General features: G+C 38.9%; 1 protein-coding gene across 4 annotated transcripts in view; it reads left to right on the top strand.

Annotated features, from left to right (window-relative positions):
* The first annotated feature begins 484 nt into the window (after positions 1-484).
* EPS8 (epidermal growth factor receptor pathway substrate 8) overlaps positions 485-12025 on the top strand; it is a 177382-nt gene continuing 165841 nt past the window's right edge. For 3 of the 4 annotated variants that reach the window (XM_035028147.1, XM_035028151.1, XM_035028148.1), the window contains exon 1: positions 622-706. The gene's annotated coding sequence lies outside the window, so the exon portion shown is untranslated. Of the gene's footprint in view, positions 707-12025 lie in introns of all 4 variants that reach the window. The other variant, XM_035028152.1, reaches the window with a different exon arrangement.

The following is a 12025-nucleotide window of genomic DNA, read 5'->3' on the forward strand; positions in this document are numbered from 1 at the left end:
TGGGCGCGGCGAGCTTTCTGCCCACGAGTTGTGCGCCAGGACCCGGGGCGCTGGAACTGGGCGCTCCCATGGCCAGGGGCATCAACCCTTGCCCGGGGGCGAATCTCCCCACACGCTCTGTTCTCCCTCCCGCGTCTCCCAGCTGCTAGTCGGTCCTGCTAGGGCACTTCTCGAAACCTGTCCGCAGCTAGGAACCTTGGCCCGACTTTGATGGCCTCGATAACTTAGCGCGGCACCCTGACCTCTTTTCTCCCGCCCCTCTCCCGCCCACCCGGCCCCACCGCCCAGTACACCTCCCGCACTGGGGTCGACCAGATACTCTGCGGCTCGGCTGCCGGCAAGACCCGGAGAGTGGAGCCAGCTCGGACCGCGCCGGGCGCGCGCGCCCGCGCCTTCTCGCTCGCTCCTAGCAGGGCTAGTGGGCATGCGCGGCGCGCGGCTGCCTTTGGCGGCGAGCGGGTGAGCGGGCGGGCAGCTCCAGACTTCACAGGCGGCGGCGGGCGCGGCGGTCTTGCCCCGCGCGAGGCCGGCGCTGTGCTCGCCCCGGAGATCGCTGCTCCCCAGTCGGGCGCAGACGGCGGCTTTGCGGCTCGCGGAGGATTGGAAGGGCGTGGTCCAGGTCGGGGGCTTTCTCCGGGCCGCCTCCTGCCTCGTCCCGTCTCGAGGCGCCTCCGGGGAAAGCCACGGCCCCGAGGGCGGATCCGAGGTAAGAGCCCCTCGGGCGAAAGGCGCCGGCCGGGGGTCCAGCTGTTTGAACTCAGCCTCGATTTTTAAAAATCCGCTTTTGTGTGCTTGGATGGAGCGGTGCCAGGCACCGCGTCCGCTTTCATTCACTTTGACTGCTTTCAGCTGGTGTTGGGGGCCAGGTGTGCCGGGGCGCTGCTGCCGGAGCGCGTCCGTGCGCCGGGTCGTGGGGCGCCACGGAGCGGGTGCCGACCTTCGGCCGCCCAGCCGCGCGCCGAACCCGGGGCTCCGGGAGGGTGGGCAGAGAAGATTCTCCGTGTCCTTGTGATATTTCCTGGTAACCTGAGCTTCCGCACACGCACCTGCGCTTATCTGGTCGGTGGGGCGACTTCGGAGCCGGTATTCTCACAGCTTATTTTAGGCTTGGGGTTTCGAGAGCTACCCTCCCCACCCTCAAATGGAGGGGGGGTCTTTTCAGATTGGTAGTTTGGGGCAAGGTCCCACCATCGCATACCCTCAAATTAAGATAGCTCATTGTTTTTGAATAGTTGTCACTCCTGATTCCCGTTGACTTTCCGTTCTTAGTTTGTTCCACTTTACTCACCATTTTACTTTTGGAAGATGGCCTTTCTGGTGTCTTTGTCAGTTAATGCCTTTGGAGTAGATTTCCCCACGTATGAAGACCCGGCTCGCTTCTCCTGGGGTCGCTCTTCTTTCCTTTCAAGGACTATCTGTATGCAAAAATCTTTGCACGGATTGTTCTCTTCCTTTGCATTGTTTCTCAAATCCTTATTTTCCCGTAGACCCATCGTACTGCTGGAATCTCTTTGGGGGTAAGACGCCTGTGGTATTAGGATTTGAAAACCAGAGACGTCTAGGGCGGTAGAGCATTAAGAATTGGAGTTCTCCTTTACAAATATATTTTAATGAAATGTATTACTGCTTTTCTTTTGAAGGTTTCAGTTTTTGTCTCATAAGAGGAATAGGTAATATCTTAAGAGTTCAGATAAAACTTGGTTTCAGATGCATATGAACAGCTTGATTTTGGCTTTGTTATTCTTTTTTTTTTAAAGATTTTATTTTTGTTTGCTGGAGAGAGAGCGAGAAAGAGTACAAGCGAGGGAGTGGCAGGCAGAGGGAGAAGCAAGGAGCCCGATGCGGGATTCGATCCTAGGATCCTGGGATCATGACCTGAGCCGAAAGCAGACGCCCAACCTACTGAGCCACCCAGGCGTCCCTGGCTTTGTTATTCTTTTGGGAGATAGGAGAATTAAGATTCCCAGATGACTTTATATATGTGTATGTATATGTATATATATAGTTATATTCATATACATATAGATATATATGTGTGTATACATATGTATCCATACACACACGGATATATACAGAAACAGCAAAGTAGCTGTGTTGAGTTTTGCTTCTAATTTATTTCTGAGAGGATACCATTCTAAAGGGACTTGGGTTTTGCAAATGTGCAGTAAATGTAGATCCTGTGGTCATTGAAATTAAAGTCAATGTTATCCTCTCTCACCTAGTATAGATTTTCAATTTGGAATTGGAGTTTTTTGGACAGGTTCTTATAGTTCTTAAGTTGCTAGTGTGAAAAAATTTTGGTCATGAGTTCACACTTTGACTTACAATTAGAAAAATAATACACTTTATAGAATTGCCACTAAAGGGTATCACAAATGTAATAACATTTTATAGAAAGCCTTTAGTGCAGAATTCAAAGACTAAGACTTTTTAAAATTCCACAAGTCATTCACTCCACAGCAGAAAAAAAAATGAAGAAAACTTTTTTTTTTAAGATTTTATTTGTTTATTTGACAGAGAGAGACACAGCGAGAGAGGGAACACAAGCAGGGGGAGTGGGAGAGGGAGAAGCAGGCTTCCCGCTGAGCAGGGTGCCTGATGCGCAGCTCCATCCCAGGACCCCGGGATCATGACCTGCCGGAAGGCAGAAGCTTAATGACTGAGCCACCCAGGTGCCCCAACAAGAAAACTTTTAATTCCACTATTCTGAAATAACCACTGTTCACAATATTTGGTACATTCTCTTTGAAATATTTTTTCTTCCCACTTTCCAGTGTCATTGAATATCAATAAATAGTAATCTTCACCCTTTTATTGATGGTGGGAGAATACTTGAAGTTGTATTTGGGGTGATTTTTCAGCATGGTTTATTCTGGTTTGTTCTTGGGAGTCTAATGTCTAATTTTGAACACTTTGCTTGTTTCCGATCAAATGAAAATATTTCATTTTGTTTTCATTTCTCATTTTTTCTCTTTTCAATTTTTTACCTATGCTGATACTTTTCAGTTATCAGTCCTTTAGGCTTCGTACTCTTTGCTTTCAGTTTTTATTTGACCCCAAATCCTAGACCCTTCCTTTTCTTGTGTTATGCTACATACATGTTCACTCACTGCCTTTTTTTTTTTTTTCTGCTAACTCTCCAGTTTTCTTCATTTACCTATTTTAATTTTGCAAGAGCTCACTTAAACCATGGTTTGTATAAGAGAATATAGTATCCACAATAAGAGATGATGGTTTTCCTCAAGGTCTCTCTTTAGATGCTTGAAGTTTTGCTGGGTGGGTATTTTAGCACTGATTTCTTTATATAAAATTTAAGTTAGCTTTGGTGGGTTGTATTAAATAGATTTGGATCATCACAGAACAACCTAAGTTAATGACAGGTTACAAACTTTCAGACATCTGCAATGGTATGTAAGGGGAAAAGTGGAATTTTAGTTAAAGTACTTTAGCTATAGTATATGCCTGCTGGGAATTACTGCATGAAATTGTTTGCAGCTGTTAGTGATTGAAAATATTTTCTTAAGGAAAATTCTGTAACAACATAGTTGTCAACATTTTAACTTTAATGTATGCAGGGAAGGTGTTCAGTGCTTCACTACAGCCTCTTCAGTGATTTCTAGATACATTCTTAGACGGTTATTTAAAAAAATATATATATTATTTTTTAGATCAGTTTCAGATTTACAGAAAAAGTGTAAAGATAGTGCAGTGACTTCTTATATACACTGTTACCCAACTTCCTCTCTTATTACATCTTATATTAGTATTTGTGATGATTAATGAAGCAGTATTGGTACATCATTACTAACTGAAATTCACGCTTTATTTAGCTTTCCTCAGTTTTTACCTGATGTCCTTTTTCCTGTTTCAGGGCCCTACCATCTTAGATACCACATTACACTTAGTTGTCATGTCTCCTTATGGTCCTTTTGACTGTGACAGCTTGTTAGACGTTGTTTTTGATGACCTTCACAGTTGTGAGGAGTATTGGTCAGGTATTGTGTAGAATGCTCTTCAGTTGGAGTTAGTGTGACTTTGTTCTCATGGTCAGACATGGCTTTTAGTCTTTTGAAAGGAAGGTCACAGAAGTAAAATGCTGTTTTTATTACATCATATAAAAGGTACGTTCTATGAACATGACTTATCACTGTTGATAATGATCTTGATCACCTGTCCGAGTTAGTGTTTGGTAGGTTTCTGCCCTGAAAAGTTACTCTTCTTTCCATGCTGTACTTTTAGAAGGAAGTCACTGTGCACAGCACTCATTTAAGGAGTGGATAGTTTTACTTCTCCTCCCTGAGGGTGGGGTATCTATATAGATTATTTAGAATTCTTCTGCGTGTCAGATTTTTCTTGTCTCCCCATTTATGTATTTACTCAGTCATTTACTTATATTGGTCCGTACTCATGGATATACATTATATACTTTGGGTTATAATCCAGTACTACTTTATTTTGTTGCTCAAGTTGTTTCAGCTTTGGCCATTGGGAGCTCTTTCAGTTGGCTCTTGTGTCCCTTTGACATGTCTCCGTCAATGTGAGGTTTTTTTTTTTTTTTAATCATTTCTTTACTTTCTGGCATTAAAAGGTGCTCCAGGGTCATCTTTTATATTTCCATTTCCTGTCCCAGTCCTAGAATCAGCTGGAAAGAATCTGTTTCATCTTCTTGGGAAATAGTATTAGAAGCCAAGATTTGGGTGCTGGGTTCTTATTGCTACTGGGGTGTCAATGCCTCTAGACCCTCTTATTTACAGAGCAGGAAACGTATGTATGTGTACAAACCCTGTATATATGCCTATCTATACATATTTCTCTATGTAATCATATGTATTCATGTTAAGCAAAATATGAGTTCATATTTTGAGTCTATAACATAATATGAGTCTACAACTCTGCCTACCCCATTACCATTTATATCGTTATGGCCTTTTCTTCTTGCTTATCTGTAAACTCATTCCAACCATGAAAAGAAATCTGGCTCCCACCATCTGTCATACATTTACTTAATTGTCAGTCCTTTTATATACTTATAGCAGTATTGAAATTGTTAACTTATATTCTCTTTACAGAGAGTGGGAAACAACTTTATCAACTAGAGTACAGTTCTTATGTCCGTTCCTTTTGCTTTTAGTTTAGATTCCATTCCTTTTTCTCCTATCCCACTTAGTGAAGTAGTTGCACACAGGAATAATAGTGTCAGGGACGCCTGGGTGGCTCTGTCTTTAAGCGTCTGCCTTTGGCTCAGGTCATGGTCCCAGGGTCCTGGGATTGAGCCCCACACATCGGGCTCCCTGTTCCCTGTTCGGCGGAAAGCCTGCTTCTCCCTCTCCCACTCCCCCTGCTTGTGTTCCCTCTCTCGCTCTGTCTCTCTCTGTCAAATAAATAAATCTTCAAAAAAAAATAGTGTCAGATCCTTTTGTTACAATTTTTATTCCATCCTGGGATCCTTCTGACCTTCTAAATGATTTTTTTTTTAAGTTTGCATACATTAAAGTTCTCTCTTTGTCCTGTAAAGTTCTCTGGGTTTTGACAAATGCATCATTTCATGTATCCATTAGTATAGTATCAAAGCATCATACATTAAAAAAACCCGTTCTTCATTTATCACTCCCTTAATCCACCCTCCCCTCTTCTCCCCCTCCCCCACAACAACTGATTTTTTTTTTTTTTAATTGTCCCTATAGTTTTGCCTTTTCCAGACATCATATAATCGGAATCATACAGCCTTTTCAGACTGGCTTCTTTCACTTATGAATATGCATTTAAGGTTCGTTCATGTCTTCTTGTGATTTGATAGCTCATTTCTTTTTATCACTTGATAATTTTGCATTGTGTGGGTATATCAGAGTTTGTGTATCTATTCATTTATCGATGGACATCTTTGTTGCTTCCAGTTTTTGGAAACTATGAACAAAGCTGCTACAAATATTCATGGACAAGTTCTTGTGTAGACACAAGATTTCACATCATTTGGGTAAATACCTAGGAACATGATTGCTGGATAATATAAGATTATTGTTAGCTTTATAAGATATTGCCAAACTGTTCTCCAGAGTGGCTGTGCCATTTTGCATTCCCATCAGCAATTAATGCAAGCTTCTGTTGCTTCTCATCCTTGTCAATTTTTGATATTGTCAGTTTTTTGGATTTTATGCATTCTAATAGGTATAGTAATATCTCATTGTTGCTTTAATTTGCCATTCCCTAATGACATTTAATGTTAAACATCTTTTCGTATGCTGTTGTCTTTGTATATTTTCCTTGGGGAGATATCTGTTCTGAACTTTTGCCCTTTTTTTAATAGGGTTGTCAGTTTTCTTACTGTTTTAAGAATTCTTTATATCTTTTTCATACAGTCACTTTATCAGATATGTATTTTGCAGATATTTTCTTCTAGTCTGGCTTTTCTTTTTATTCTCTTAACAGTGTCTTTTCAGAGCAGATGTTTTTAATTTTAATAAATCTCAATTTGTCAATTTCATGGATAGACTTTTGGTGTTGTATTTTAAAAATTCATTGCCAAACTCAAGGCCATCTAGATTTTATCCTTTTTTTTTTTTTTTAGGAGTTTTATAATTTTACTTTTAGGTCTTTGATCCATTTTGAGTTCATTTTTATGAAAGGTGTAAAGTCTCTGTCTAGATTCACTTTATTCATTTGTACCAAGACCAAGTAAATGAGATTTTTCAGTCAAGTAGATTATAAATTGGGCTTAGGATTGAAAAGAAAGTGTTTTTATTTGATTTTTAAAAACCTTCTGCAGAATTGCTTAAAGGAAACAGTTGAGAAATGACTTGGAAACTAAAATGTAGTAATACATATAGACTGTGTGTTGAGATTGGTTTCTGGACATTTGTGGAAGATGGAATTGTGTTGTTTTTTTTTTTAATAAAAGATTTTATTTTTTTATTTAAAAAAAGATTTTATTTATTTATTTGCTAGAGAGAGAGCACAAGCAGGAGGGAGAGGGAGAAGCAGGCTCCCCACTTAGCAGGGAGCCTGATGTATGACTCTATCCCAGGACCCTTGGATCATGACCTGAGCCAAAGGCAGACACTTAACTGACTGAGCCACCCAGGCACCTGGAAGGTGGAATTATTAATACAGAGTGATATCTATCAGTTCTTTCAGATCTAACCATAAGAAATAATTAATAAGGTTTTCTTTTTTGCAAAGAGGATCTGAAATAAGGGATTTGCAAGGTGTATGCTGAGAAGAGGCAGATGATGTATGTACCATCTAGAAACTTGAGACTTAACTGTATGGTCTTGAATCGTATCCTATGCCATTCTTCTTGCCAGAAAGAAGTGGGTTTTTTTTAAGTACCTTTCTTTTGATATGTCAGTAACACTGTTACTGACATTGGGGCCAGAATTTTTATATCGTTATGCTACGGATAGAATCATTAGCTTCCAAAAAGCATCTAGTGAGGTCTGACATAGTCAAAGTAGCAGCTTTGGTGTGGCAGGTGTTATATACATTATCTTTTTAAACTCTTACAAGAGCTCTTTAAGGCAGTTCTCCTTATTTCCATATTACAGGTAAGAAATGTGTTCAGAAAGATAAAGTGACTTATCTGTGATCCATATGGAAAGAAAGGGACAGAGTTTGGATGGGAACTTTGATCTTTTTTGACTCCAAAACTTTCCAGTTGGCTGTGAGGTCTCTCATAAAAGAGAAAGTGCAAGGATAGTTAGTATTAGGTGTCCTTGATTTTATTATTTTCTTTAAAATTGTACATTACTTAAATTACTACTGAGTTAAATGAGAATGGCTCAAAAATTGTGTTTTTGAGATACATGGAGATGATTTTAACCTTTTTCTTTTTTTCCTGTTGACTGATCTGCATCTTACTGGCCCAGAGGTGTGAATTATTAGAAAATGATTATAAAGAATGAAGTTCCTTTAAAGAGAGGAACTTGTGGGGTTTAGGAAAAATAAAATACATAATAGTAGAAGTAGCTAATTGTTTACACCTTTCTCCCACTGAATTGTAAGTTTCTTGAGGGCAGGGAACCAAACTCAATTATCTTTACGCACAGTATACGATACACACTCACAAAATATTTGCTGAATGAAATAAGTGCTTACTAACATATTCATTACAGAAGAATGTTTAGAAGAGGAATTTTCTTCCCAGAGTAAGTTGAACATCGTTACATTTCATTTATTCATTCATTCATCATTCATTGAGCATTTGTGGAATATCTGTTCTGTGCCAGACACTGGGAATACAAAGATGAATGAGACAGGATCTCTGCCTTCTGTCTTCAGGGAACCCAGAGAATGGGGCAACCCATTTTAGTAGATAACAGAACTAATGAGAGTATATATTAAATAAACAAGCAAGCAAGCAATAGACTTTGAAATCAAAAAGTCTTTACCTGCCTTAGTTTTCTTACCTAGGAAGTAGAAACAATAATAGTACCTATTTGACACAGTTGTTGAGGGTAGGTTAAATGAACAAAAATTATATTTATATTTCATCACATAGACAAAGGGAGAGGCTCACTGTGGCTGAGGAATCAGAAAAATCTTTATTGAAGAGTGTGACATTGGGTTTTATAGGATGAATTTTTGAGGCCAAGAATAAGAGTATGATGTGGGACTCTAGGGCATTCCAGGCAGAAAGATGAATATGTTTGACGTGCAGGATGGGTGGACATGACAGGAGTAGTGGGAAATTCTGCGCATTCTCACAGAGCCTGTAGGGATATTAGAAAGAACTGAATAATCATTTTTCATTTTTGTAGTAACAATACAATACAGTATTCATTGCATCATAGTAGGAGAGGATAAAGATCTCAAACCTGTTTTAAGGATTGTGTGAATCTCCTCTTTTAATTCTATGACTTTCTAAATATAGTCCTTTATGTAGTAAATTCTTGTGTTTTTTTCTTCTTCTTCTTCTTCCAGTCCTGTGATACTCAAGTGATTTTATTAAGAAAGAGGACTTGTGTGTTTTGGGGTGAGATCAGAGGTTCTGTCTCAAATGATGCTTATATTTAGTAGCATAGCAACATTAGAATGTAACATCATTTAAAGGCACCATCTAGTCCTGTTTGAGCCAATAGAACCTGAACATAATACTTAGCAATGTGCTAAAATAATTTGTTCATTGTATGAATTATGTGCTTGTTGGGGGTTAGAATTCTACAGCTGAAAAATTGTGTTTTTAATATAAGGGGAGAAGAAAAAAAAGAAAGACAAAATAGAAAAAAAAAAAAGAACATCAATAGAAGGAAGTTTATATTTAAAGAGAGGGGCAAAAGTCTAGAACCAGACTATTTCACAGTTACATTTTACCAAACATTTAAAGAAGAGTTAATACCTATCCTTCTCAAACTGTTCCAAAAAATTGAAGAGGAGGAAGTGTTTGCAAATACATTCTCTAAGTTCAGCATTAATCTCATACGAAAACCTGATAAAGACACTGCAAAAAAAGAACATTACAGACCAATATCCCTGATGAACATAAATGCAGAAATCCTCAAAATCTTAGCAAACTGAATTTAATAATACACTGAAAGGATCCTATACCAGGATAAAGTGGGATTTATTCTGGGGATACAAAATATTTCAGTATCTGCAAATTAGTCTGTGTGATATACCACATTAACAAAATGAAGAGTATGAATTAATATGATCAACTCAGTAGATGCAGTAAAAGCATTTGACAAAATTCAGCGTTTATTTATGATAAACACTTTATTAGGAGGGAACATACCCCAACCTAATAAAGACCATATATGACAAACCCACAGCTAACATCATACTCAATTGTGAAAAACTGAAAGCATTCCCTTTAAGATCAGGAACAAGACAAGGTTGCCTATTTTCACCACTTTTATTCAACATAGTACTGGAAGTCTAGCTGCAACATTCAGACAAGAAAATTGGAAAGGAAGAAGTAAAACTTACTCTTTGCAGATAACATGCTACTATACTATCAGTGGAAAACCCCAGACTCCATAAAAAAACTGTTAGAACTATTAAATTCAGTAAGTTTGCAGGATACAAAATCAACAAACAAAAATCAATTCCATTTCCATATACTAACAACAAGCTATCTGAAAAGGAAATTAGAAAAGCAATTCCCTTTACAATAGCAACAAAAAGAACAAAGTACTTAGTAATAAACTAAGGAGGTGAAAGACTTGTATACTGAAAACTACAGAGCACTGATGAAAGAAGTTGAAGAAAACACAAATGGGAAGACATCCCATATTCATGGACTGGAAGGTTAATATTACTAAAATGTCCATACCACCCAAAGCAATCTTAAGATTCACTACAATCCTTATCAAAACACCAATAGTATTTTTCACAGAACTAGAACAAATAATTGTAAAATTTGTATGGGACCACAAAAGACCCCAAATGGCCAAAGCAACCTTGAGAAAGAACAAAGCTGAAGGTATCACACTCCCAGATTTCAAACTGTACTGCAAAGCTGTAGTACTCAAAATTATATGATATTAGCACAAAAATAGACCAATGGAACAGAATAGACAGTCTGGAAATCAACCCACACTCTCATATGGTCAATTAATCTATAACAAGGCAGGTAAGAATATACAGTTGGGAAAAGATAGTCTCTTCAGTAAGTGGTGTTGGAAAAACTGGACAGATTTCTGCAAAAGAATAAAACTGGACCACCTTTTTTTTTTTTTTTTTTTGAGATTTTATTTATTTATTTGACAGAGAGAGACACAGCAAGAGAGGGAACACAAGCAGGGGGGGGAGGAAGAGGGAGAAGCAGACTCCCCGCCGAGCAGGTAACCCGATGCGGGGCTCAATCCCAGGACCCTGGGATCATGACCTGAGCCGAAGGCAGACACTTAATGACTGAGCCACCCAGGCGCCCCTGGACTACCTTTTTATACCATATGCAAAAATAAATTCAAAGTGGACTAAAGAGCTAAATGTAAGACCTGAAACCATAAAACTCCTAAAAGAGAACCTAAGCAGTAAGCTCTTGGACATCATCAGTCTTAGCAACATTTTTTTGGATTTGTCTCCTCAGGGAAGAGCAACAAAAGCAAAAATAAACAAATGGGACTACATCAAATTAAAAAGCTTTTGCCCAGCAGAGGAAACCAACAAAATGAAAAGGCAACCTACTGAATGGGAAAAGATATTTGCAAATGATATGTTCGATAAGGGATTAATATCCAGAAATATAAAGAACTTAGTACAACTCAGCACTGGGTGCCTAGGTGGCTCAGTCAGTTAAAAATCTGCCTTCAGCTCAGGTCATGATCCTGAGGTCCTTGGATTGAGCCCCAAATCAGGCTCCGAATCAGGGAGTCTGCTTCTCCCTTCCCTCAGCTCCTCCCCCCACCTCGTGTGTGTGCTCTCTCTCTCTCTCAATTAAATAAAATTTTTTTTTTACAAAATACAGCTCAACACCAGAAAACCCCAAACAATCCAATTAAATAGAGCAGAGGCCCTGGATAGACATTTTTCCAAAGAAGACATACAGATGGCCAACAGACACATGAAACAATGCTCTACATCACTACTAATCATTAGGGAAATGCATATAAAAAGCACAATGAGATATCACCTCACACCTGTCAGAATGGCTGTTATCAAAAAGACAAGAAATAATAAATGTTGGCAAGGATGTGGAGAAAAGGGAATCCCCAAGCACTGTTGGAAGGAATTTAAATTGGTTCAGCCAACTATGGAAAACAGTATGGAGCTTCCTAAAATAATTAAAAATAAAAATACCATATGATCCAGCAATTCTACTTTTGGGTATTTATTTGAAGAAAATGAAAACATGAATTTGAAAAGATATATGTACTCATATATTCATTGCAACATTGCTTACAGTAGTCAAGATATGGAAGCAACCTAAGTGTCTATCAATAGATGAATGAATAAAGATGATTGTGTGTATATACATACATACACACACACACAGTGGAATATTAACCATAAAAAGAATGAAATCTTGACATTTGTGACATCGTGGATAGACCTCAAGGATATTATATAAGTGATATAAACCACAGAG

This window comes from Mirounga leonina, unplaced genomic scaffold (assembly GCF_011800145.1).
Source record: "Mirounga leonina isolate KUSES-001 unplaced genomic scaffold, KU_Mleo_1.0 Mir_201, whole genome shotgun sequence".
Taxonomy (NCBI): domain Eukaryota; kingdom Metazoa; phylum Chordata; class Mammalia; order Carnivora; family Phocidae; genus Mirounga; species Mirounga leonina.